General features: G+C 46.7%; 1 protein-coding gene across 1 annotated transcript in view; it reads right to left on the bottom strand.

Moving 5' to 3' along the window:
* The window catches only part of CHRNA6 (cholinergic receptor nicotinic alpha 6 subunit), a 96116-nt gene extending 74323 nt beyond the window's left edge, over window positions 1–21793 (bottom strand). The window contains exon 1 of the mRNA XM_043546416.1: window positions 21639–21793. The gene's annotated coding sequence lies outside the window, so the exon portion shown is untranslated. The remainder of the gene's footprint in view (window positions 1–21638) is intronic.
* Window positions 21794–23171: the final 1378 nt, after the last annotated feature.

The following is a 23171-nucleotide window of genomic DNA, read 5'->3' as shown; positions in this document are numbered from 1 at the left end:
CACATAAAGAAGATAAATATCTACTATTGCTAGCAGCTAGCAGAGCAACTCCTTGTGCTCAAGGAAGAGTGGCTTATGCTTGTAGTTCTGGAGGGCCAAAGTTCAAACCCCACGTACGGTTAATTATAAAACTGCACACACAGAGGCATAATTTAGCACAAAGTGTACTACTGTCAGGCCCTACAAAAAAACCAAACACACCCTAATAAACTATTATAGCAAACACTGCATACTTCAGAGGAACTTCATCCTTTTAAGTTGAAAGTATCACTTAAGGGACTGTTACTCTGCTCTGTTCCCCAGCGCGGGATTAAAATAGAAAAGCTACAAAAGTTGCTAGGAGGAGAGTGATGGACAGCTCTGGAAATTGTTCCAAGTGAACCATAAAACTGTCAAATAAATGAGACATGTTAGTTTTGATGGCCCCAAGCCTTCCAGAAATAAAGCAGAGCCATAATGGAAGTCTGTGGTAAGGTATTAAGAATTAATTAGGGCGTACAGAATAGGAATATAAAAACATGAGCAACACATTGTAGGTTTGCTATGGGGGAGATGAAGCAAAAAGACACTGCTATCAGTTTCTGACTTTGGCTTCTTATTTGATTATATGCAATACAAAAGTGCATGTTGGACAATAAATTGAGACGAAAACATTGCTGTCCCTTCTTAAGTGAAGAACGCCAATACCCTCTCCATTCCCTTCACAAACAATAATGCAGGGAAAGCACTTAATCTCAATTATTAACAAGGCCTCTGGCTAGAAGAGCTTCTGCTGTGCGGCATTGAGAGGTCATGTGATGGTCACAGAGGCTTTAATAAGGAATTAATGTTGTACTTGGCACTGAAGTGATGTAAACTGCTTTGTAACAATGATACATTTCTAATGAATTGATTAGGGCTGGGCAGGTCGGTTCAGATGGAATAAGAACAAACCAATGCTTTTGCTGAGTAATCAAAAGCCAAAGCAGCATTTTTGGAGAATTTTCATTGTGATGTATTGTTTACATGATTTACGCTTGTTCCTGGGTACCCTAAACAAAACATCAATTACAGTACATGTCAACTGGGGTGGACGGGTGGGGATTTGGACCCTCAATTCCCATTACTTTTGAGTGGAAACTGAACATTCAAGTCCATTAGTCATCTTTGAAAATGTGCTTTTACTGGATTGTTTAGTGTTATCCAGCCCAGACTGGAATTCTGGACCAGTTCAGCCATTCCTAGTTCTAATCTAACCATTGTTACAAGTTTGAGATTAAAATTATGAATTGAGCTTGACGGTATTTTCCCCTCGCACTCTCCAAATGACAGTATCTGTGTACTTCTGTTTAATAGGCACCATGATCGCGGAGCGGTGAATTGGATCATAAGTATATATACACAGCCACCCACTCCACATGCCTTTCTGGAAGCTTTACCCATCTTCCAAAACTGAACCCAAACTAGGCCTTGTTAGGTATGTAGAGAAGAGAAGTGGTGAATTCGTCACTTGCAGTATTCTTAGGGAAATCTGACATCTTCCCAAAAGAGAAGCTCTTGTCCAACCACAAGTTATTGGACACAAGAGTTTTCACTTACATAGCAGTGAAGGATAATTCTCTCTACCACAGGGATCACGTGTACAGCATTTTGAAAACGTGAGCAGCCATATCAGTGTTATGGAACTGAGCAGTTTGCAAGGGAGTTTCCGTTATAAGCCAAATTTCTGCCCCCTCCCCCTTAAAAATCATAGAGATGCCAGACTGGCTTCAGAAATGGTAAGTCAGAAGGTAGAAAAGTTCTACCAAGTGTAACGATGCTGGTTCTGGCGAGACCCAACTTAGAGTGCCAATTCAGGACAAACTGCTTAAAGCAGGGCAGTTACAGCCCAAGGCTGGGGTTTCTAAGCACACCAAGGCAGATCAAACCAGCCAAACAGAGGAGACTTTGGTTTTACCCCATTGGCTAACCACAAGTCACACAAGCAATTCCCTCAGACACTCCAGTTTCCCAGTATCACCACCAGTGCCACTCGTTATGGGGACAAATGGTTATGAAAACCAATACACCAGTAAAAGAAAAAAGGTTCTCTCGATCCCAAAGGACCAAGCCCCAGACCCAGGTCAATATACAAATCAGATCTTGCCCACAAATCACTCTGTGGCCAATCCTTTAGAATCTAAAATCTAAAGGTTTATTCATAAAAGGAAAAAGATATAGATGAGAGTTAGAATTGGTTAAATGGAATCAATGACATACAGTAACGGCAAAGTTCTTGGTTCAGGCTTGCAGCAGTGATAGAATAAACTGCAGGTACAAATCAAGTCTCTGGAGAACATCCACAGCTGGGATGGGTCTTTCAGTCCTTGGTTCAAAACTTCAGTGTAGCAAAGTTGCTCCAGAGGTCTGAAGCAGGACTGAAGAGCAGATGGAGGAGCTGCAGCAGCTTTTTATATTCTTTTGCCATATGGTCTTTCTTTCTTTGTCCCAAAGACAAGCTGTCCATTACATGTCCTGGAAAAACCTCAGAGTTCTGTCCATAGGCATGTCCCTGCATACCTTGCTGAGTCTGCCTTCTCTCAGTGGTCAATTGTATAGCTGATGGTCCTTAATGGGCCATCAAGCGGGCTAGGCAGAGCTGACACCAACTTGTCTGAGGTGTCACCCAGAAGCATAGCGCAAGTTTGAAATACAGACAGTATAGAGCCAATATTCATAACTTCAACTACAAAATGATACACACATATAGACAGCATAATCATAATCAGCAAACCATAACCTTGTCTTAGACACCTCATTTGACCTCTTTATATAAGATTTGGTGCCACTACAGGACCTTGGTTGCAACAATGATCTATATGGTCCCAGTTCAAGTCAATAACGTCACACCAAGTTTGAAGGAAGCAGAGATGGAGAGGTGATTAGTAGACTCCCAAAGCCATATACATTGGTGGGGTTTTTGGCCACTTTGTAGCCAAGCCAAAGTCAAGAAATGCACAAAGAAGGGCAGAGATAAAACTTCATTTACTAGATACCCTTCGCCGAGATCCAGAGCAGCCCTAGAGAAGAGTCAATATAAAGCCTACGAACTTTTGAAATAGGGTCACTCTGGCCTGGCAGCTCCAGGTGGTTATATTTAGTTCATACGGAGCTCCAATTACTACAAGCCAGCAGATGGCTGGGTATAGGGGCTGAGTCTCTTGTGTGGAACCTATACTCTGAGTCTCTTGTGTGGAACCTACAGATGCTTCCCATAATCCCTTGGCTCTTACCCAGTCCCTACTGCCTGCACACCTCCCAAGACTGACTGTCCTGCTGACCTGAAATATGCAAAGATGACACCAAATGGGGGACACATTCTGCCCAGGCTGGTTGTAGACGTTTGTAACATTATTCCCCCTTTTAATGCTGTTAGTCCTGTTACACAATGTGAAATGGAAGCAAGCTAAGGCCAGGGGCATTCACATTAATTCTGAAGTGAACCTAGCCAACCCCTTGTGAGGCAAGTCTGGTTCAAAGCACAAATCTAAGTGGTGGGAATAAAAATTAAAGCCACCAGGCTTAGTTAAGGAGTCTTGACAAAATACAGGCACAGCTAAGAGTTTTTGAGGAAAAGCACAGACTAGTCTCAGGAAAATTAGAAGCAGGACTTAAAAAGCAGAGCCACACTCCATAAACAGGCAACTGCAAAAACTTACAGCCACCCTTCACAAAAGGGGTGATAAATAAGTAGATTACAGGCAAGAGCCGTGTGTTATAGATGGTTTGGAGCACAGCAGCAAGCAATATAGATGGTTATAAGCAACTTATTGGACTCTCTATGGCCAGGATCCCCTGGGGGACTAACATGAAGGGGAAGGGAGTCCAGGAGAGCTGGCTGTATTTCAAGGAATCCCTGTTGAGGTTACAGGGACAAACCATCCCGATGAGTCGAAAGAATAGTAAATATGGTAGGCGACCAGCTTGGCTTAATGGTGAAATCCTAGCGGATCTTAAACATAAAAAAGAAGCTTACAAGAAGTGGAAGGTTGGACATATGACCAGGGAGGAGTATAAAAATATTGCTCGGGCATGTAGGAAAGATATCAGGAGGGCCAAATCGCACCTGGAGCTGCAGCTAGCAAGAGATGTCAAGAGTAACAAGAAGGGTTTCTTCAGGTATGTTGGCAACAAGAAGAAAGCCAAGGAAAGTGTGGGCCCCTTACTGAATGAGGGAGGCAACCTAGTGACAGAGGATGTGGAAAAAGCTAATGTACTCAATGCTTTTTTTGCCTCTGTTTTCACTAACAAGGTCAGCTCCCAGACTGCTGCGCTGGGCATCACAAAATGGGGAAGAGATGGCCAGCCCTCTGTAGAGATAGAGGTGGTTAGGGACTATTTAGAAAAGCTGGACGTGCACAAGTCCATGGGGCCGGACGAATTGCATCCGAGAGTGCTGAAGGAATTGGCGGCTGTGATTGCAGAGCCCTTGGCCATTATCTTTGAAAACTCGTGGCGAACGGGGGAAGTCCCGGATGACTGGAAAAAGGCTAATGTAGTGCCCATCTTTAAAAAAGGGAAGAAGGAGGATCCTGGGAACTACAGGCCAGTCAGCCTCACCTCAGTCCCTGGAAAAATCATGGAGCAGGTCCTCAAAGAATCAATCCTGAAGCACTTAGAGGAGAGGAAAGTGATCAGGAACAGTCAGCATGGATTCACCAAGGGAAGGTCATGCCTGACTAATCTAATCGCCTTCTATGATGAGATTACTGGTTCTGTGGATGAAGGGAAAGCAGTGGATGTATTGTTTCTTGACTTTAGCAAAGCTTTTGACACGGTCTCCCACAGCATTCTTGTCAGCAAGTTAAGGAAGTATGGGCTGGATGAATGCACTATAAGGTGGGTAGAAAGCTGGCTAGATTGTCGGGCTCAACGGGTAGTGATCAATGGCTCCATGTCTAGTTGGCAGCCGGTGTCAAGTGGAGTGCCCCAGGGGTCGGTCCTGGGGCCGGTTTTGTTCAATATCTTCATAAATGATCTGGAGGATGGTGTGGATTGCACTCTCAGCAAATTTGCGGATGATACTAAACTGGGAGGAGTGGTAGATACGCTGGAGGGGAGGGATAGGATACAGAAGGACCTAGACAAATTGGAGGATTGGGCCAAAAGAAATCTGATGAGGTTCAATAAGGATAAGTGCAGGGTCCTGCACTTAGGACGGAAGAACCCAATGCACCGCTACAGACTAGGGACCGAATGGCTAGGCAGCAGTTCTGCGGAAAAGGACCTAGGGGTGACAGTGGACGAGAAGCTGGATATGAGTCAGCAGTGTGCCCTTGTTGCCAAGAAGGCCAATGGCATTTTGGGATGTATAAGTAGGGGCATAGCGAGCAGATCGAGGGACGTGATCGTTCCCCTCTATTCGACACTGGTGAGGCCTCATCTGGAGTACTGTGTCCAGTTTTGGGCCCCACACTACAAGAAGGATGTGGATAAATTGGAAAGAGTCCAGCGAAGGGCAACAAAAATGATTAGGGGTCTAGAGCACATGACTTATGAAGAGAGGCTGAGGGAGCTGGGATTGTTTAGTCTGCAGAAGAGAAGAATGAGGGGGGATTTGATAGCTGCTTTCAACTACCTGAAAGGGGGTTCCAAAGAGGATGGCTCTAGACTGTTCTCAATGGTAGCAGATGACAGAACGAGGAGTAATGGTCTCAAGTTGCAATGGGGGAGGTTTAGATTGGATATTAGGAAAAACTTTTTCACTAAGAGGGTGGTGAAACACTGGAATGCGTTACCTAGGGAGGTGGTAGAATCTCCTTCCTTACAGGTTTTTAAGGTCAGGCTTGACAAAGCCCTGGCTGGGATGATTTAACTGGGACTTGGTCCTGCTTTGAGCAGGGGGTTGGACTAGATGACCTTCTGGGGTCCCTTCCAACCCTGATATTCTATGATTCTATGATTCTAACAAACAATCCCTTTGTTAATCATGGGAAACAGCTGCCATTTTAGGACCATAGGTATTGCCAGACTGGATCAGACCTAAGGTCTATCTAGTCTACGCCAGTGACCTGGACCAAATACTTCAGAGGAAGGGGTAAGAACCCCACAGTAGGCAGAGGTGGGGTAATCTTGACCCTTCCCTCCCCACACGACATTAGTCTCATTCTGATCTAACCGTTAGAGACTGGGTTACACCTTGCAGCACGAGGTGTAATATCCCTTAACCATTTATGAAGACATCTATCCATCTCTGCACTACTTATAGATCCACCCACAATACAAAGTGCAAACAACTTAGTTTTAGGTCACACTTTCTCATAGATCTGGGAACAGAATTTTTGAGTAGTGACTCTGAGTCCTGGTCTTCCCAAAGCACCTGCTTTGCCACTGGAATAGAGAAGACTGCTATTTATAGTTAAGTGGAAAAGACTGAAAAAGGAATCAAAGTATTTCCAGTTTCTACGATTTGCTCTTTAAAATAAAGTTCTAATTAAACTAAAGATTTAAGGAAAAAGTTTTAGACTGAATCCTCAAAACCAATATTAATATGCAACTTGAATCAGCTCTGGTGTCTAGATGCCATCTACTGGAGAAAGAAAACACACCTCTGTGTGTATATAATGTCTTCTGCAGTTTCCACAGTATGCATCCGATGAAGTGAGCTGTAGCTCACGAAAGCTTATGCTCAAATAAATTGGTTAGTCTCTAAGGTGCCACAAGTACTCCTTTTCTTTTTGCGAATACAGACTAACACGGCTGTTACTCTGAAACCAATCACATTTTATTACCTCAATCGGCCTATACTCATAACAGAGAGGCAAGGTGGGTGAAGTAATCTCTTTTATTAGGCCAACTTCTGTTGTTGAGAGAGACAAGCTTTCAAGCCACACAGAGCTCTTCTTCCTGGCTGGGAAAGGTACTCCCAGCCCTGGTCTACACTAGGACTTTAGGTCGAATTTAGCAGCATTAAATCGATGTAAACCTGCACCCGTCCACACGATGAAGCCCTTTATTTCGACTTAAAGGGCTCTTAAAATCGATTTCCTTACTCCACCCCTGACAAGTGGATTAGCGCTTAAATCGGCCTTGCCGGGTCGAATTTGGGGTACTGTGGACACAATTCGACGGTATTGGCCTCCGGGAGCTATCCCAGAGTGCTCCATTTTGACCGCTCTGGACAGCACTCTCAACTCAGATGCACTGGCCAGGTAGACAGGAAAAGAACCGCGAACTTTTGAATCTCATTTCCTGTTTGGCCAGCGTGGCAAGCTGCAGGTGACCATGCAGAGCTCATCAGCAGAGGTGACCATGATGGAGTCTCAGAATCGCAAAAGAGCTCCAGCATGGACCGAACGGGAGGTACGGGATCTGATCGCTGTATGGGGAGAGGAATCCGTGCTATCAGAACTCCGTTCCAGTTTTCAAAATGCCAAAACCTTTGTCAAAATCTCCCAGGGCATGAAGGACAGAGGCCATAACAGGGACCCGAAGCAGTGCCGCATGAAACTGAAGGAGCTGAGGCAAGCCTACCAGAAAACCAGAGAGGCGAACGGCCGCTCCGGGTCAGAGCCCCAAACATGCCGCTTCTATGATGAGCTGCATGCCATATTAGGGGGTTCAGCCACCACTACCCCAGCCGTGTTGTTTGACTCCTTCAATGGAGATGGAGGCAATACGGAAGCAGGTTTTGGGGACGAAGAAGATGATGATGATGATGAGGTTGTAGATAGCTCACAGCAAGCAAGCGGAGAAACCGGTTTTCCCGACAGCCAGGAACTGTTTCTCACCCTGGACCTGGAGCCAGTACCCCCCGAACCCACCCAAGGCTGCCTCCTGGACCCAGCAGGCGGAGAAGGGACCTCCGGTGAGTGTACCTTTTAAAATACTATACATGGTTTAAAAGCAAGCATGTGAAAGGATTACTTTGCCCTGGCATTCGCGGCTCTCCTGGATATACTCCCAAAGCCTTTGCGAAAGGTTTCTGGGGAGGGCAGACTTATTGCGTCCTTCATGGTAGGACACTTTACCACTCCAGGCCAGTAACACGTACTCGGGAATCATTGTACAACAAAGCATTGCAGTGTATGTTTGCTGGCGTTCAAACAACATCCGTTCTTTATCTCTCTGTGTTATCCTCAGGAGAGTGAGATATAATCCATGGTCACCTGGTTGAAATAGGGTGCTTTTCTTCAGGGGACACTCAGAGGAGCCCATTCCTGCTGGGCTGTTTGCCTGTGGCTGAACAGAAATGTTCCCCGCTGTTAGCCACAGGGAGGGGGGAGGGTTGAGGGGGTAGCCACGCGGTGGGGGGAGGCAAAATGCGACCTTGTAACAAAAGCACATGTGCTATGTATGTAATGTTAACAGCAAGGTTTACCCTGAAAGAGTGTAGCCAGTGTTTTATAAAATGTGTCTTTTTAAATACCGCTGTCCCTTTTTTTCTCTCCACCAGCTGCATGTGTTTCAATGATCACAGGATCTTCTCCTTCCCAGAGGCTAGTGAAGATTAGAAAGAAAAAAAAACGCACTCGAGATGAAATGTTCTCCGAGCTCATGCTGTCCTCCCACACTGACAGAGCACAGACGAATGCGTGGAGGCAAATAATGTCAGACTGCAGGAAAGCACAAAATGACCGGGAGGAGAGGTGGCGGGCTGAAGAGAGTAAGTGGCGGGCTGAAGAGAGGGCTGAAGCTCGAATGTGGCGGCAGCGTGATGAGAGGAGGCAGGATTCAATGCTGAGGCTGCTGGAGGACCAAACCAGTATGCTCCAGTGTATGGTTGAGCTGCAGCAAAGGCAACTGGAGCACAGACTTCCGCTACAGCCCCTGTGTAACCAACCGCCCTCCTCCCCAAGTTCCATAGCCTCCACACCCAGATGCCCAAGAACGTGGTGGGGGGGCCACCGGCCAACCAGCCACTCTGCCATAGAGGATTGCCCAAAAAAAAGAAGGCTGTCATTCAATAAATTTTAAAGTTGTAAACTTTTAAAGTGCTGTGTGGCATTTTCCTTCCCTCCTCCACCACCCCTCCTGGGCTACCTTGGTAGTCATCCCCCTATTTGTGTGATGAATGAATAAAGAATGCATGAATGTGAAGCAACAATGACTTTATTGCCTCTGCAAGCGGTGATCGAAGGGAGGAGGAGAGGGTGGTTAGCTTACAGGGAAGTAGAGTGAACCAAGGGGTGGGGGGTTTCCTCAAGGAGAAACAAACAGAACTTTCACACCGTAGCCTGGCCAGTCATGAAACTGGTTTTCAAAGCTTCTCTGATGCGCACCGCACCCTCCTGTGCTCTTCTAACCGCCCTGGTGTCTGGCTGCGCGTAACCAGCAGCCAGGCGATTTGCCTCAATCTCCCACCCCGCCATAAACGTCTCCCCCTTACTCTCACAGATATTGTGGAGCACACAGCAAGCAGTAATAACAGTGGTAATATTGGTTTCGCTGAGGTCTAAGCAAGTCAGTAAACTGCACCAGCGCACCTTTAAATGTCCAAATGCACATTCTACCACCATTCTGCACTTGCTCAGCCTGTAGTTGAACAGCTCCTGATTACTGTCCAGGCTGCCTGTGTACGGCTTCATGAGCCATGGCATTAAGGGGTAGGCTGGGTCCCCAAGGATACATATAGGCATTTCAACATCCCCAACAGTTATTTTCTGGTCTGGGAATAAAGTCCCTTCTTGCAGCTTTTGAAACAGACCAGAGTTCCTGAAGATGCGAGCGTCATGTACCTTTCCCGGCCATCCCACGTTGATGTTGGTGAAACGTCCCTTGTGATCCACCAGAGCTTGCAGCACTATTGAAAAGTACCCCTTGCGGTTTATGTACTCGCCGGCTTGGTGCTCCGGTGCCAAGATAGGGATATGGGTTCCGTCTATGGCCCCACCACAGTTAGGGAATCCCATTGCAGCAAAGCCATCCACTATGAGCTGCAAATTTCCCAGGGTCACTACCCTTGATATCAGCAGATCTTTGATTGCGTGGGCTACTTGCATCACAGCAGCCCCCACAGTAGATTTGCCCACTCCAAATTGATTCCCAACTGACCGGTAGCTGTCTGGCGTTGCAAGCTTCCACAAGGCTATTGCCACTTGCTTCTCAATTGTGAGGGCTGCTCTCATCTTGGTATTCATGCGCTTCAGGGCAGGGGAAAGCAAGTCACAAAGTTCCATGAAAGTGCCCTTACGCATGCGAAAGTTTCGCAGCCACTGGGAATCGTCCCAGACCTGCAACACTATGCGGTCCCACCAGTCTGTGCTTGTTTCCCGAGCCCAGAATCGGCGTTCCACAGCATGAACCTGCCCCATTAGCACCATGATGCATGCATTGGCAGGGCCCATGCTTTCAGAGAAATCTGTGTCCATGTCCTGATCACTCACGTCACCGCGCTGACGTCGCCTCCTCGCCCGGTATCGCTTTGCCAGGTTCTGGTGCTGCATATACTGCTGGATAATGCGTGTGGTGTTTAATGTGCTCCTAATTGCCAAAGTGAGCTGAGCGGGCTCCATGCTTACCTTGGTATGGCGTCCGCACAGAAAAAAGGCGCGGAATGATTGTCTGCCGTTGCTCTGACGGAGGGAGGGGCGACTGACGACACGGCTTACAGGGTTGGCTTCAGGGAGCTAAAATCAACAAAGGGGGTGGCTTTACATCAAGGAGTATTTCAGGCAGGACTTCACGGAGGGTTCCAATAAGAAATGGTGCACCTAAGTTATTGTTCTTATTGGAACAAGGAGGTTAGCCTGGCCTCTGATTGATACATGGCTAGACTTACCTCGCTGCACCTTCTCTGTGAGTGACTACAGTGTGACCTAGAGGAATGAGTCCCCTAGACAGGGGAGGAGGCAAATGAGTACAAAACAAATCTGGTCTATTTCTTGTTTTGATCCACTCCATCTATCTTTTACATCTTTGGCTGGCAGCAGACGGTGCAGAAGGACTGCATGCCATCCACATCTCATGGCTGCTCGGCAGAAGATGGTACAATAGGACTGCTAGCAATCCGTATTGCCTGCCTGCTCACCATAAGACGGTTCAATAGGACTGACTGCCGGACTTAAGAGAATGACCTGGTCAAGTCACTAAAAATGTAGTCCCTGCGCCCATGTCTGCCCAGGCGCTCCCAGCCGACGCGGCCAGGAGCACCTTGGACATGACGATGACGGCTACCAGTCGTATTGTACTATCTGCTGCCACAAGGCAATGGGTTGCTGCTACTGTGTAGCAATGCAGTACCGCGTCTGCCAGCACCCAGGAGACATACGGTGACGGTTACCTGAGCGGGCTCCATGCTTGCGGTGGTATGGCGTCCGCACAGGTAACTCAGGAAAAAAGGCGCGAAACGATTGTCTGCCCTTGCTTTCACGGAGGGAGGGAGGGAGGGAGGGAAGGGGGGACTGACGATATGTACCCAGAACCACCCGCGACAATGTTTTAGCCCCATCAGGCATTGGGATCTCAACCCAGAATTCCAATGGGCAGCGGAGACTGCGGGAACTGTGGGATAGCTACCCACAGTGCAACGCTCCAGAAGTCGACTCTAGCCTCGGTACTGTGGAAGCACTCCGCTGAGTTAATGCACTTAATGCACTTCTGTGGGGACACACACACTCGAATATATAAAACCGATTTCTAAAAAACCGACTTCTATAAATTCGACCTTATTCCGTAGTGTAGACATACCCCCAGTGTCACTGCTAAACACGGGGTGGAATACATAGTTTAGCATGAGTAGATAGTTAGCACATGTTGTAAGGGACCATTCACGGTAGAGTGGCCCGTTAACACCTCTGCAGTCATAGGACAAAAAGAGGAGGTGAGAAGGTTACAGATAGCTGCAATAAACCACAAATCAGAGAGTGCTGAGATTAGGGGACAGTGATTTGCCTCTTTTTATATAAAGGAGGTGTTTTGTGGCTGAATGATCAAGACATGTGGCTCTCCTTGTAGTGTGTTGACACTTGTGATAGGGTAGGAGGGATTTTGGTGCTGGGCTGGCAGCAGGACTCCCATGACACTCTGCTATGTAGCAGGAGATGGCTTTGAATTTTGCTGGGCAGTGGGTTTTGGCATGTTTTCAGGTCTGCTGCTGTGGGGAGTTTGGCAGTGTTGGCCACAGGGTGTGAGAACTGCTGTTGCACATATTTTGGCAGTGCTGATTGCAGGGTGTGTGGCAGAAAGACTGGATAAGGTGGGGAAAGGGGGGGGGGAAGGCAGCTGAAGGTTATAGTGATGGACAGGGGGCAATAAGGGGTGTAGTTACCCTGGGACATCATGGGGAGGTGAGGCCATCTACAAACTGGATGCAGGCTGTCAGACAGATACAGGGGAGATCTTCCACAGCCTGTTGCAAACTGAATGCTTCTCTGTATATGGGCTGTCTTTACTGTTAATCACTAAATCCAATCAAAGCTGATTTATCTAAGGTTTGTTTATTTATCTAAGGTCTGGAAATAATCCAGACTCAAGACTAAACATAAGATCACCGAGGGACAGAGTGGCTAGGCAGCAGTTCGGCAGAAAAGGACCTAGGGGTGACAGTGGACGAGAAGCTGCATATGAATCAACAGTGTGCCCTTGTTGCCAAGAAGGCCAATGGCATTTTGGGATGTATATGTAGGGGCATTGCCAGCAGATCGAGGGACGTGATTGTTCCCCTCTATTCGACATTGGTGAGGCCTTATCTGGAGTACTGTGTCCAGTTTGGGGCCCCACACTACAAGAAAGATGTGGAAAAATTGGAAAGAGTCCAGCGGAGGGCAACAAAAATGATTAGGGGACTGGAACACATGGCTTATGAGGAGAGGCTGAGGGAACTGGGATTGTTTAGTCTGCGGAAGAGAAGAATGAGTGGGGATTTGATAGCTGCTTTCAACTACCTGAAAGGGGGTTCCAAAGAGGATGGATCTAGACTGTTCTCAGTGGTAGCTGATGACAGAACAAGGAGTAATGGTCTCAAGTTGCAGTGGGGGAGGTTTAGGTTGGATATTAGGAAAAGCTTTTTCATTAGGAGGGTGGTGAAACACGGGAATGCGTTACCTAGAGAGGTGGTGGAATCTCCATCCTTAGAGGTTTTTAAGGTCAGGCTTGACAAAGCCCTGGCAGGGATGATTTAATTGGGGATTGGTCCTGCTTTGAGCAGGGGGTTGGACTAGATGACCTCCTGAGGTCCCTTCCAACCCTGATATTCTATGATTCTATGATCACAGTTAAAGTTATCAACTACTGGTCATTGCCTAGTTATTACTTACTGACGATTAATTAACAATAAGCGTGTGAGAGATCATTTGAGTTTGACCCCCAATTCTGGTAGCTGTTCCGTTCTAGGTAGCTTCCCTAATGCCTCCTGCAAGACCATGCAACCTTAATCACGGGAAAGTTTAAAGACAGAGGGCCACCTTCTCAGAGGGCTATGCCTGTTTACACCAGTTGAGACTAATCTGGCCCAGAACATCTCCTGTTCAGATGTGTTCTTCTGAAGGGAAATGCTCAAGACTGTAATATGTCCTGCTAATAGTCAAATGTGAGTCATAACTCCTAGCTTACAAGGTCAGTCTTATTACCCCCTGAACTCCAGAGTCCTCCAGCAAATGAGAAAGCCAAATGTCTGCTGACTAAGCACACCACCCTTGTTCTAGAATAGCTTCATCTGGCGTCAGTCCACTGTTCTGCCTATGTTGCAGGTCCCAAGCTGTGTGCAAATTGCTTAGTGTACATCATTGTAAGTGTTCTCTCATTTTTAGCCCTGGTGGAACAGTCAGCACTAAGCTGCCAGTCCCCTCCTCCCCCGCAAATGTTCCTTTGAAACTCCTGACCTTGGTTTACCCACCCCACTGGCCCTTGAGAAGGATGTGCCCTTGTTTAACCAGTGGAGCAGCTTCCCAAGGGATGTGGTAAATGGTTTATCATCACTCCCTGGATTCTTTCAGTCAAGCTCGGATGTCATCCTGAAAGAGAAGCTCTGACTTAGCACCAAGAGTTTCCTTATGTGAGAGGGTCATAAAAAAAATCTCTGGCCCGTGACATACAGGAGGTCAGACCATGGTCATAATGGTCCCATCTGGTCTTGGAAGGCTGTGGACTCAGATGTCCTGCACTGTGAAGGGGAGTTTGCCCGTGGCTAGAGCACCTGCTCTCGCTGTCCCCATCTGGCACCCCACACCCTCACTGACCATCTCGCTGGCAATTTCTCATCCCCTAACTCAGCCCTCCGGCCAGGTCACAATTTAATCCACCCCTTCTGTGGGCAACAGAAAGTCCAACATAAATCAGTCTAATGTGCTACCAGTGGGTCTTTGGGGCTTTCCAGTGTCCTTATCCCTCACACAGGGAGAGAGGGAAGGGGGCTTCCTGCCACCCACTCCAATGACTTATAGGGGAAGCCAGGCCTTCCCACTATACCGGGTTCCAGCCCAGGACCCTACAACTAGCAGCCAAGATCTGCTCTCTGCAGCTCCTTAGAATCATAGAATCATAGAATATCAGAGTTGGAATGGACCTCAGGAGGTCATCTAGTCCAACCCCCTGCCCAGAGCAGGACCAATCCCAACTAAATCATCCCAGCCAGGGCTTTGTCAAGCCTGACCTTAAAAACTTCTAAGGAAGGGGATTCCACCACCTCCCTAGGTGACGCATTCCAGTGTTTCACCATCCTCCTAGTGAAAAAGTTTTTCCTAATATCCAACCTAAACCTCCCCCATTGCAACTTGAGACCATTACTCCTTGTCCTGTCATCTGCTATCACTGAGAATAGTCTAGATCCATCCTCTTTGGATCCACCTTTCAGGTAGTTAAAAGCAGTTATCAAATCCCCCCTCATTCTTTTCTTCCGTAGACTAAACAACCCCAGTTCCCTCAGCCTCTCCTCATAAGTCATGTGTTCCAGACCCCTAATCATTTTTGTTGCCCTTCGCTGGATTCTCTCCAATTTCTCCACATCCTTCTTGTAGTGCGGGGCCCTAAACTGGACACAGTACTCCAGATGAGGCCTCACCAATGTCGAATAGAGGGGAAAGATCACGTCCCTCGATCTGCTGGCAATGCCCCTACTTATACACCCCAAAATGCCATTGGCCTTCTTGGCAACAAGGGCACACTGTTGACTCATATGCAGCTTGTCGTCCACTGTCACCCCTAGGTCCTTTTCTGCAGAACTGCTGCCGAGCCATTTGGTCCCTAGTCTGTAGCGGTGCATTGGATTCTTCCGTCCTAAGTGCAGGACTCTGCACTTGTCCTTGTTGAACCTCATCAGATTTCTTTTGGCCCAATCCTCCAATTTGTCTAGGTCCCTCTGTATCCTATCCCTACCCTCCAGCGTATCTACCACTCCTCCCAGTTTAGTGCATCCGCAAACTTGCTGAGGGTGCAATCCACACCATCCTCCAGATCATTAATGAAGATATTGAACAAAACCGGCCCCAGGACTGACCCTTGGGGCACTCTGCTAGATACCGACTGCCAGCTAGACATGGAGCCATTGATCACTACCCGTTGAGCCCAACAATCTAGCCAACTTCCTACCCACCCTGTAGTGCATCCATCCAGCCCATACTTCTTTAACTTGCTGGAAAGAATACTGTGGGAGACCATGTCAAAAGCTTTGCTAAAGTCAAGGAACAACACGTTTACTGCTTTCCCCTCATCCACAGAGCCAGTTATCTCGTCATAGAAGGCAAGTAGATTAGTCAGGCATGACTTGCCCTTGGTGAATCCATGCTGACTGTTCCTGATCACTTTCCTCTCCTCTAAGTGCTTCAGAATTGATTCCTTGAGGACATGCTCCATGATTTTTCCGGGGACTGAGGTGAGGCTGACCGGCCTGTAGTTCCCAGGATCCTCCTTCTTCCCTTTTTTAAAGATTGGCACTACATTAGCCTTTCTCCAGTCTTCCGGGACTTCCCCCGATCACCATGAGTTTTCAAAGATAATGGCCAATGGCTCTGCGATCACATCCGCCAATTCCTTTAGCACTCTCGGATGCAACGCATCCGGCCCCATGGACTTGTGCACGTCCAGTTTTTCTAAATAGTCCCGACCACTTCTTCCTTGCTCCTACCTAGCCTGTTTCAGGGTTAATCCTTCTGTCAGGGGCAGGACTCCCAGGGCCCTTCCCTGGAATCCCCCAAGCAAGATTCCAGCATAAAAATATAAACTCAGACCAGCTTCTGCCCTCCTCAGGCTTGTCCTTTTCAGCCTCTTAAGGTCCCCTTACTCTGTTCTTCCGTGAGCCCTTCCCAGAGCTCCCTACCTGGCAGTCCAAAGCCCACCCATCTTTCAGGGTGCACCACTAGAGTGCTACCCAGCTGCTGCTTTATGTCTTGCCAGCCTTCTGTACTCAGGCTTGTTCTCCCTCCCTTGGGCTTCATCCTCACCACCTCTACTCCCAGAGCAACTGCAAACTCACCTTTCCCTGCAGCCCCCTTCTGCTCCAGGCCTCCTGCCTTTATAATCACTACACAGCTCCTCCCTCTTCAGTCGCAGCCAGATAACATAACTGGTCTTTCAAGCTCTTATTAACCCATTTAGGGCCTGTGTGCACTACACTCCATCACATGCCAATTTATTCAAATGTTGTGAGTGTGTGTCATCTCTCAAGAGTGTCTGGCCTCAGAAACTCCAGGCTAGGTTTATTTTATTGCCTTCATCCAGGCATTTTTGGGAAGGCCATGTGGTTAATTAAGTCATTTGCAGCAGTCCTTCATTTTTATCCTGCCTGTTTTAGTATCCTGAGTTCTCTTTTATTTTAAAGGAAGTTGTGACCTTTGGTATTTTGCAGATAGGCCTGAAGTTGCAAACCGACCACAAGGGCTGGAAGTTTGTCCTGGTGACTTTTTCCCTTGCAGTTGCTGACACTGACAGCCAGAGTTCAGACCTTTGGCTCCTGCCGGCATGCCCACAAACACGCCAGGAGAGAGTGCATCCTTGCTGCCCATACTCCCCTCAGATTGCCTACTCCCCCAGCAATCCCCTGAAGAGAAGTTGCCAGGTCCCCACTCCTTTGAGCCCCTGCTGCTTTCCGCCACAGCTCCTGAGGGAGATGGAGGGGATGTTGCTATGATTTCACCAGCAGCTTCTTCACATGCAGCTTTCCTTTTCAGAGGGGAGGGGGTCAGGTAGGAGCACAATCCGCCCTTCCCTTCAGGGCTGAGCCATGAGGCTCCAATTAAAAACACAAGAATCTGTTTCAGAGTAGCAGCCGTGTTAGTCTGTATTTGCAAAAAGAAAAGGAAAATTTGTGGCACCTTAGAGACTAACGAATTTATTTGAGCATAAGCTTTCGCGAGCTACAGCTCACTTCATCTTCTCTGCAGAGGAATGCATCCGATGAAGTGAGCTGTAGCTTATGAAAGCTTATGCTCAAATAAATTTGTTAGTCTCTAAGGTGCCATAAATACTCCTTTTCTTTTTACAAGAATCTGTGAGTTTCACAAGCCCTGTGACAAACATGTTTCCCAGCCAGCTATAATGCACTGGCCGATTGGATCTAGACTGTTCTCAGTGGTAGCTGATGACAGAACAAGGAGTAATGGTCTCAAGTTGCAGTGGGGGAGGTTTAGGTTGGATATTAGGAAAAACTTTTTCACAAGGAGGGTGGTGAATCACTGGAATGCGTTACCTAGGGAGGTGGTGGAATCTCCTTCCTTAGAAGTTTTTAAGGTCAGGCTTGACAAGGCCCTGGCTGGGATGATTTAGTTGGGGATTGGTCCTGCTTTGAGCAGGGGGTTGGACTAGATGACCTCCTGAGGTCCCTTCCAACCCTGATATTCTATCATTCTATGATTCTATGAGTGAGTCTGTTTCTGTCCGCGGACTGGATCAAGTAAGAGGTTTCTGAGACTGCCTCCTAGCTGCCAGCCCTAGTCCTACAGCTCAAACAATAGAGACTTTTTTCCCTTTAAATCTAAAGGCCCGTTTTCAATCTCTGCAGGCAACCCAATGAGGGTGTTGTCATCCAAACATGCAAAGCAAGGAGGGCACATACTAGTCCGCGTGCCAGCTCCTATGAACTTCACCATAGTCACAAACCCTGCTCCAGGTCACCCACCCCTGCAAAGCATAAGACAGACACATTGCCTCTAACCCACACACAACACAGAAAGGACACCCTCCTCCATCTGCCATCCATGTGAACCAGAGATCCCAGTCGATGACAGCCATTCTGTCTATAGGCTAGAAACCAGTCCTCTCTCATACGTTCTCCATATTTGGTTGTAAGAACTTGCATCAGGTTGGATATAATAATACTGTGTAATACTATCCACTAATATGTTGGATATAATAATACTGTGAGGCTGATCAGAATGGTCATGGCCACATTACGGACAGGGAGGATGAGCCACAGAGATGTGAAATGACAAATCTAAGGTCACGCAGGGAATGTGTGGCAAAGCCAGGAATAACTGCAGACTCCTTCATCCTGTGAACTGGTGGTAATCTCCACACAATCCTTATAGCCAGGCTGCAATTTTGTAAGGGAAAAACCCAACCCTTTGGGGCAGGGACTGTCTCTCTTCTCTGTGTTTGTGTAGCACCCAGCACAATGGGGTCCAGGACCATGATTAGGCTCCTAGGTACCATGATAATAATAATTAATTAGTACTGACTTCCTGAGCAAGAACAATGAGCAGAAATGAGGAAGCACTCACCCCAAACCAGCATTCCAATGAGGGTATTTTTCTTTAGCTGTCCCACTTGTAGTGAGTTGGGTCAAAGGCTGAAAGCTTAGTGCTAGAGGATCTGAGACTTTTGTAAAGATGGTTGTTGCTGTTAGTGGAGTTAGTGGGAGTTTTTCCATTGACTTCAGCAGAAATAGTCTTGGGCTGGCTCTGTTATTTGTCATAGGTGTCTCTCTACAATACAAAACTCTCAGTACAGACATTGACTAGACACTAAAGGGAGTTGATCGAGCTAAGTAGAGCTGGTCCAAAAATTTCCAGTGGAAACAGTTTTCCGCTGGAAATTGCAGTTTTGTCAAAATTGAAGTGTTTCATGAGAACATGTCAGTTTTGAGGAAATTTGACAGAAGATTTTCGAAACAATTCAAAATCAAAATGGAGTATTTTTGATTCAACTTTCTTATTTAGTTTCATTCTGACATTTAGTTTAATTTCAACTTAAGCTTATAAAGATTTATAACTTGTGATGCTGGTTGACCAGGTGCCAGCTCATGCCAGAGCCCCAGGCCAATTCACTTGTGTATTAGTATAGATCAAAATGATTGTTAACACTTCAGGAAAACTAGTGGGATATTACTTCCATTGTTTTCACTTATCTGTATCCCGTTATAATGCAGTAGCAAACATTTACATTGTGTATACCCTGGTAACGAAATAACCTGCCAAAGAAGAAAGAAGCCTTGTAGAATGCAAATGAAGAACTAACAGAAAAGTGCTAATTTCAAAGCAAATGATCATTGTGTGCGAGGATTGGAGGTCAAAGACTCAAAATGCACGCCTCATGCTCTCATCAAAGGAAAAGCCCACGTGGGTAGTGATCCTGTCAGCTTGTTTTATGTGAAAAGAAGCTATAAGTGTGGATTCAAGGAAAGATCCTTCATCTCTGGACTCTTACATGGAAGTGTACGAGATGCAAAGCAGAGATCCCTACAGACAATTTGGATTCCCAGAAATTTTTTCAGGGTAACTGGTAGTTTATTACATCCCTGCCACTATTTGGAATTACAAACTGTGATTCACCTGTGCATATATTTTGCCTTCTTTAACCTCTCAATAACTCTCATTTCCTTTTCTTAGCTAATATACCTTTAGTTAGTTTACTATAGAATTGGCTGCCAGCATTATCTTGGTGTAAGAGCGAGAGTACATATTGATCTGGGGTAAGCGACTGGTCTCTTGGGACTGGAAGCAACCTAAATGTGGTGTGATTTTTGGTATATGTGACCTTTTATCACTAAGTCCAGTTTATCTGGATGGGAAGATAGATTGGAGAATATAAGGGGACTGTCCGTGACTCCATGGCAAGACTGTTATATTGATCCAGGAGTTCACATTTGCTATTGGCTTGATGAAATCAAATTATAGAACACACCACCAGTTGGGGGTGTCTGCCTGTTTTCTGACAGTTTGCCCTGAGGGAGGCAGTCACGGTCATGAGCCACTCTAGACAACGTGACTACTTATATAATGTTTATATATTTGATAGTTAATGTAGTACTACAATATTTTGACATTATGAAACATTGTTTCTATAAGATCATTTCAATGTTTCTGAATTAAATTATTTTCTAATTTTCATTCCGCAAGATTTTGACTTTTTGCCCCAATTTGGGATGAAAAGAAATTTCAAGAGAGCAGAATTTCCCATTGGGCAGAAATTGTTTTCTGAGCCACTCATGATCTCAGCTACCTTTAAACCTGGGCCTCAAGTTTACTGTCAGTGCCAACTACTTCTCACCTGCTCTTAAAATGAGCAAGTAGTTATACCCATTTTACAGATAGGAAACTGAGGCAGAGAGAGAATAAGTGACATGCCTAGGGGTTCCAGAACAAGGCAGAGACACAGATGGGAACAGAACTGGGAAAATCTGATGGCCACTCCCTTGCTCTAACCACTAGATAAATCTTAAGATTCATCACCATTTGGAATTTCTCATTTAGACTTGAGAATCATTGAGTGTGTTTTGGAAGAATGAGGTTATGAATAGGCTTCTCTGTGTCCCATTCTGCAGCATCTCCTTTGTTACTGTCCAGAACTAAACAGCAGTAATTTTGATTTCTTGTATATTTTGTGTGTGTGTGTGTGTGTCAGGAAGAGATTTACAGACATGATCTTTCTGCACACAGCTGTTGGGCCAGAAGATGGCAGCAGAATTCTGCTATATTGGACTTTCTATACACTGTCATGAAAACTGTGATGATGGATCATTTGATTGCAACAGTTGTAGATCACCTCTTTGATTACCATAGACTGTTTACAAACATGATGCCAAGAACAGGAAGTAACATTAGAATCCCAAAGATAAGGCTGCCTAAAATCCTAACCTGGTTGGTTCTGAAACCCTGGTAGGGTTTCTCTGTAGGCAGTAACTCTATAGGCAAGGCTCAAAGGCAGTTTCTATTAATCACCAAGTTTTGATCACCTTCTGCCCAACTTCCTTAAAAAGCAAAGCAGGATTTGAACCAGAGGCGAGATGACTGGAGAAGAAATTGTCCAGAAAAATCAGAAGTGAATCCAGCAACCCATTTTAGACCCATGTGTCTGTTTACTCAGAGTAAGCACGTGTGATTGCAACACACGTAGACACCCCTGAGCTAGTTTTAATCTAGCCAGCAACAGCAGCAACAGCAGCTGGGCTGTGGCAGCATGGGCTTCAGCACGGGCTACACCCAGGATCCGTACTCAGGTGGTTAGCCAGTGCTCCAGTCTGTACTGTCGCTTCACTGCTATCGGTACATGAGCTACCTAGATTAAGGCTTGCTCAGCTGTGTCTACACCGGCTGCAATCACTCCCCCTAGCTTCAGTTCAGCACAGCTTTTATGTGTCAAACAACACCCCCCACCAACTTTCTGAGGGTCTTCTTGACTGAACCAAAACTTAACAGAACACACACAAAAGACCTTCACTCTGGCTTCTCAGCAGGGAGGCAGCCTCCATCTACATTCATCCATCCCACAACAAGATCGTTTACAGGCAAGGTACAACCTTGATTCCTTACCTAGAGTCAGGGCCTTCCTGCCAACTGCAGCTCAGTTCCAGGCAGGGCACAGCTCCTTGCAGCCTTGGCAGTCCCTTCCTAAGCTTATTGCCTAGGGAGACCCCCTACTCTGTTTCCTTAGGAGCACTTCTCTCTAGGGGCAGCCTAGGGAGCTCTGTTCTATTGCCTATTAGCTGCCAACCAGGCAGCTAGGTCGTTAATTACTTAAGGAGAATGAGCCCATCTGCAAAGAATCCCACGGGGTCGAAATTAGCTGTTACCACTCAAGAAAGAGATCTTGGAATCACCGTGGATAGTTCTCTGAAAATATCCACTCAGTGTGCAGCGGCAGTCAAAAAGCGATCAGAATGTTGGGAATCGTTAAGAAAGGGATAGATAGTAAGACAGAAAATATCATATGCCTCTATATAAATCCATGGTATGCCCACACCTTGAATACTGCATGCAGATGTGGTTGCCCCATCTCAAAAAAGATATATTGGACTTAGAAAAGGTATAGAAAAGGGTAACAAAAATGATTAGTGGTATGGAACGGCTTCCCTATGAGGAGAGATTAATAAGACTGGGACTTTTCAGCTTGGAAAAGAGACGACTGGGGGGGATATGATTGAGGTCTATAAAATCATGACTGGTGTGGAGAAAGTAAATAAGGAAGTGTTATTTACTCCTTCTCAGAACACAAGAACTAGGGGTCACCAAATGCAATTAATAGGCCCAGGTTTAAAACAAACAAAAGGAAATATTTCTTCACACAACACACAGTCAACCTGTGGAACTCTTTGCCAGAGGATGTTGTAAAGGCCAAGACTATAACAAGGTTCAAAAAAGAACTGGATAAATTCATGGAGGATAGGTCCATCAATGGCTATTAGCCAGAATGGGTAGTGTAGCAGGCTGGCTACCCTGCTCCTAAAATAAAAGGGGTTAAAAGCAGCCCTGGAGAGGGCTGTGGCTGGGGATGGCTGATTGGGGAAGCAGCTGCTGCTGGGCCAAACCCTAATCAGGCCCCAGCTGGCCTGTATAAAAAGGCTGTGAGCCAGAAGCCCAAGGAGTCTCTCTCCAGGCTAGGAGAGAGCAGGGCCTGCCTGACAGGGTACTGAGGGTGGTGCAGTGCTGGGAAAGGAGCAGGCTGAGCAGGGGTGTTCTAGGCTGGCAACTCCCCAGATGGTAAGGCCTGGTCCAAGGCACATAGAGGTACTGGAAGGCAGCAGGTCTGAACCCCCTTGTCTATGATGAGTGGTCTTTACACTGCAGTCTGCCCCAGGGAGCAGGGGCCTTAGTGATGACTGGCAGTAGCCCAGACTGAGGCAAGGTGGGGATAGTGGGTTGAGGGTTCCCCAGGGAGGGGAGACCCAGAGGCAGAATGTGGGGGTGCTGCCAGGGGGCAGAACCCTAGAGAAAGGGGCACCAGTGTCTGAGGGACACAGGGGGCCAGAGCTGTGTGGATCACCAGCCTGCAGAGGGTGCTCCAGGTTGGAAAAGTGCTAATTCCCAATGACCAGCAGGAGGCACTACAGGGGTGAGTCTGAACCT

This window comes from Chelonia mydas, chromosome 5 (assembly GCF_015237465.2).
Source record: "Chelonia mydas isolate rCheMyd1 chromosome 5, rCheMyd1.pri.v2, whole genome shotgun sequence".
NCBI lineage: Eukaryota > Metazoa > Chordata > Testudines > Cheloniidae > Chelonia > Chelonia mydas.
This window is presented reverse-complemented; position numbering and strand designations above follow the sequence as displayed.